Raw genomic sequence first — 5712 nt, 5'->3', positions numbered from 1 at the left:
TTTTTTTTTATTATCATTTTTCTTTTACTCATATTTTTTCGAGCCGAACAAGATGAGGGACCGAAAGACCAAAATTTGATTTCTAACCACTAGTGATTTGAAAACTTGACAGAGAAAAGAGAATGCAGTGTAAAGGATCCAACATATGATGAACAAAGAATATCAAGGATAATCGACAACGATTAACATCAGCAACTATTCAAGGTACTAACTATCAATGATAACTTCTAGTGCTAATATCAACTATTCCTTTTTGAAATAAACAATGAACATCAAAGGAGCAAATGTTTAAGATGGTTCAATAAATGGTCTATAGAATGAATGAATGCAGCCATTGGATCATAGATTGATGGGACTATTTAATCCCAAACCCAAACTTAGTAAAGGCATTCTATTTAATTAACAAAATAGAACAGTCAAGCCATAAAACTGATAGGAGTACTCAATTTTAATTCTAAGCTTAACAGGACAGTCCATAAAATGAAAGAATGAGACCATCGAATTGTGAAATGATGAGTTTACTCAATTTCCATCAAAAGCTTGATGCAGATAAACCATATAGTACGAATGCATTTGTTAGATCCCAAAGCTAATAGGATTAAACTAGAGACATCCATGTCCTTTATCTAAAAAGAAAGACAAAGGACAGTAGAACAACTGGGAACTTGACATTTTTTTTTTATATCTCATGGTCACTTAAGCAGTTGCCAAAATGGTTTACACATGAAGAAAATTCACTTGAATCATGGTCTCCTCTCTTCCTTTTTTTTTAAAAGAAAAATTGTTTGCATCATGCCATTGAACACCACAAGAACTGCTAAATCTAAATAAAAGTGAAGCTATGGACTTAGGCCTACCACCATATTACTCAAATGAACATAAACAAAACACATCATAAAAATAACATGAAACATATTTCGTGAATTTTATTTGAAAAATAAATTCGAAGACATGATTCGAAACAAGGATCAAAGGCCCAAATAGTCTATTACACAGCTGATTAGATGATCTGATATGATATTATCATATGTTTACCAAAAAGCTAAAAGCAAGCTGCTTATCAAAATCTAATGGAATCATATTAGCAAGAAGGAAAATTATTTTGATAGCACATCTAGAAACTTAGGAACAATGGTTACAGGCATATAAAGAAGGGGAATGGGCTCAAAAATTCAAGTCATGACAATGGAAGTTGAAAACTTATGTTCTCCATTTTCCGATGCAAAAACCAAAAATAAGAGAGCAGCAACAAACGAATTTGTGGACTCTTATTTTTTTTTTAAATGACTCAAAACTTCAAGCACTTGGGTATTAAAATCATAAAGGGAGGTAAAAAGGCTGGGTTCTAAATTGAAACTTCATGTCTTTACTTTATTCGAGTCATGTATTCGAAACCATGGGTTCCAGGCAAATTTGGATTTAAAAACATACTCCACACTTCGAGCCATATATCCAAACAATTCAAAGAGAAAATCTCGATTGGTTTACAAATACCCCAAATTTTACAAAATCAGTCATGACATTATCACTTCCTTGCTGAAAACAAACCAAAGAAAATATGGACTTTGAAATCTATGGAAGTTCTATTGAGAACCCTTGTTTATCTAGCGATTTTTACTCAAATTCAACATAGAACACATAAATATTGCAGCAAATGAGTTGATAGCCTATATTGACGTGCAGGATCACTTCAACTATAGCCACAACAAACAACAAGATCAATTTAGAACTATACAAATGACAGAGAGTTGAGGTATTGGTACTATTTCCCTCGTTCGAAACACAATAACAACCTTCAAGCATAGAAATTTTGAGAATCTTATTGCTATAAAAAAAAACTGATTGTACCAAAAATCTGTAGTAACAAATTGTAATAAAAGTTTTGTATATATAGCCACCTGCTAATTGAATCCCTAAAGTTAATGAAAGGAAATCCCAATTCAATTGTAAACATAGCAACACATGGATCAAAGCATCATAAACACAGAACTTTAATGGATCTCTAAAAAAAAAAATTTTGTAAACCATAAGTAGCAATAACCATTTAAAGAATCCGTAGGTCAAACTAGAAATCCATACCTACTGGGAATTGTTGATTTCTTTAATTCCTGTTGATTGAGATTTTCTCAGGAAATGAACAAATAATAATGGTTGCACGGTCAGATTGATGCCAAATTCCGACAAGATTTTCTCTGGAGAAGACGAAAGCTCTCCTTTGCTCGGCCAATTTTCTCCCTCTCTGTCTGAATTTCTATTATCTCTACTGATCTCTCCCTCTCTACAATTTTCCTATGAAAACCTTAAAAATTGTTCTAATGCCTTGGATCTCTGGAATCTAGAGAATCATGAGCTTTAAGAGATTTCAAAGAAAGAAAAATTGGCAATGGCAAAGGAGTAATCGGATTCCGGTAAAAATTGCCGGAATCAATGAAGGTTAGGGCTAGAGATCATAGATCTAAGGTCCAAGAGTATAGATCTAGGGTTTAAAGCTTTGGGATCTGAGGTTTGTAGGTCGAACATAGGACAGATCTAGCAAAAGAGCAGCTGGCCGGAGGAGAAATGTTGGCCGGAGGATTGCCGGAGACAATCGGAGCATGATCGGAACAAAAAATGGAAGAGCCAAGGTTAGGGTTTCGAATGAGGAATTAGGGCTTAGATTTGGGATTTGGAGATGATAGGGTTTGAGATGGAATAACACAAGAGGAACAATTAGAAGATCAAAACGTCTGATCAAAGAAGAACCTGGCTGGAAAATTGCCGGAATCCGATCGGATCTTGGCCAAAGAAGGAAAAGGGAGAGAGTTAGGGTTTGGTTTTTTCCTTTTGCTTTCTCTTTCTTTCTCTCCCTGATCTCTCCTTTTACAGGTGATAATGAGGCTGATATTAACACCCCTTAAGGTTGGTAATTGCACCCCTTGCTATCTTTTCTCTTTTAGATGGATTTTGCCTTCTTATTGGTATGATCACACCTCCTACTCAATAATGCACTCTCCTGATTTTTTTCAACGAGAGATTCTCCCCCCTTTTGTAGAATCCTTCATCAGGCCATATAAAGGGAATGACATATTCAGCCCCCCTCTTTCTTCCCTAGTCAACCCCTTGTTATGATATTTGGCCTCCCATTTCTCTCCTTGGACAACCCCTCTATTGTGTATTTTATGACTTCTCTTTTTACACTACATGGAGTGTAGCTTGGGTGAGAAAAATGGAAATGATACATTCAACCTCTCTTTTATCTAGGACAACCCCCATTTATGATAAATCACTCCCCCATTTCACATTTCTTTATGTTATGCTCAACTTGAACCCAAGACATGGGTTGGGGTGCGACTTGGGTCGATTCATAGGGTTCGGGCTTCAAGAATTTATTCCATTTTGGGAAATTAGGGTCCGGTCAAAATGAGGTGTCTACAAAGTGCAAGAGGGAAAGAAAGCACACCACAAGAACACACAATTTTTATAGTAGTTCGGTCTATCACAAGACCTACTGCACTCTTCTAAGTTTTCCTCCTTGGGTGCTTCACTAAAGTTGAGATTCTTCAATGGCGAATCTCCACGCCATACAAACTCCTTCTCCAACTCCAAAGGGGACAAACCCTTTCTGCACGAAGCATTGTGAGAGGATACGCCCGCTTTATAATGATTCTCCTTTCTTACCGGGCCGAATCGAAGACCCTCAATACAAATGAAGAAAAAATGAAAAGAACTCTCTCTTTCCCTCTTGATAGGCAGATTACAAACTTTGTAGGTCACAAACTCTGAAAAGAAAGATAAAATGTAAAAGCCTAATGGAGATCCTCTTGATATAATGTAAAATTACAAGTTCAAAGAGGTCAAACTTTTGATATGAAGGTTTTAGCTCAAAAGGATGGAATTTGTTCAAAAGGTTCAAAAGCGATATTACAAAGGTTTGGATAGTGTATATATAGCCCATTTGAAAATATGACCGTTTGGGGGTAAAACTGTAAAAAACTGGGTTGAAATAGTTAAGCCTCGCAAGCCCCAACGGCTAGTTTTTCAGGCCGCTGTCGACCGAGGTACGGTGGTGGCCCGCCCTTATCGGGCTCTCCTTTTTATTTTCAAAAATCAAACCGTCGCGGTCGACCGGCCCATGGAGGTCCCCCGACGAGAGCAATCTGTTTGAATTAAATTTCCGCTCAAAACATTATCCGCGGTCGACCGAACAATGGCGGTCGCCCGCTCCAAACCATGTCGGAATGATTCTGTTTCAACAGAACCATTTCCACGGTCGCCCGGCTCACCCCGGTCGACCGGCCCACCTTTGGAATGCAAATGCTGGATTTCCAGCACTGCTTCCGCAATCGCTCGGGACACACCCGGTCGACCGGCCCTGTTTGAAATTCCTTTTTAAAATTGAAACTTCAAGGGCTTTGGGCCATGGTCTTTGGGCTTTAATCCTACGTTTTCAAACACATTTTTGAGTCTGTGTATGGTTTCCAAAGATGTAAAAGTTTAAGTATGAAAACCATTTGAAAACTTATTGAAAGTGCAATTTACATAAAATCAAGAGGACTCTAAATACAATCTAAAAGTGTAAACCTTGAGTCTTCGTGGAATGTATTTGCTCCTTAGCACTTTCTTGGACTCCCTTGCTTGTGAGTGAACTTCTTGAACTTGTTTTGGCTCTTGTGACTCCCTCCAATCCTCAAAGCGTGTTGAAAGGTACACGAGGTGTTATCATGGCATGTTCATCTCCAAGCTTCTTACTTAACACTTGATAGGCAACTTGTGGAATCTTCATCTTGAGCTTCTTGACTTGAACATTCTCCAAATGATGATGTCTTCACTGTGAGTCCAAGCTTTTTGATCGTTGTGTGTGTGGATCTGCAAGCCATGTGTTGGATGAGTTGTGTAATGGTGATATAACATATCAAATTCTTGTATAGAGCACAACACCTCAAAGCAACATAGCAGTCCATAAATGATAATCAATTTGGATTTGCTAGCATCAAAATAAGAAGGTAAGGTGTATGTTCGAACCCATGGGAACCCTTGGGCTTACAGGACTGTCAGAATCAGAAATCAGAATCAACATCATATTCCAATTCCTAATTCAATTTGCCCTTAATGGAATGAGAAAAAAAATAAAAAATTTAATTTAAAAATTTGTAGAAATATTCCATTCCGAGTGACTGGTGTGGAATCAGAAAACACCTCTGAGGTGGGAAACAGATTCCAGCATTTTTCCTCCTCTAATTCCACATAAAATCAATTCCACCATCTTGATTTCGTACTTTTTTTAACCAAATGCCGAAATCAGATTGTTGGAATCTGATCCCAATTCCTGCGTCTGATACAGAATCCAAACGTGCAGCATAAATCAAAGAGAGATGCCAATGTCACAAATAGATTGGGAATATATTTTCCAATGTTTTTCATAGCTATTAATCGTATAAATGGAAGAGACAAAAGTGTCATTATCAAATTAGGGTTTGGAAATCTTTTGTAACAGTAATTGTATTAAGACAGTTAATATGTGGTGCCCACCTGAGTCAGCTGTTTTGGTTGCATCCAAATGCAGGTCCCACAATAACGGCATCTATCACATACGTGCAGTCCGTGTTACACGACCCTCTCTTTTAGTAATTACATACCCAATTTCATAAAAGAAAAACCCAGGTGTCAATTCCATTTCTACACCCGTTATATATCCATTGAAAACTAGAAATAGAACCTCCCCCGGGGCATTAT

This window comes from Tasmannia lanceolata, unplaced genomic scaffold (genome assembly GCF_043159265.1).
Source record: "Tasmannia lanceolata isolate RefF3 unplaced genomic scaffold, GAP_Taslan_0.1 ptg000018l, whole genome shotgun sequence".
Lineage (NCBI taxonomy): Eukaryota > Viridiplantae > Streptophyta > Magnoliopsida > Canellales > Winteraceae > Tasmannia > Tasmannia lanceolata.
This window is presented reverse-complemented; position numbering follows the sequence as displayed.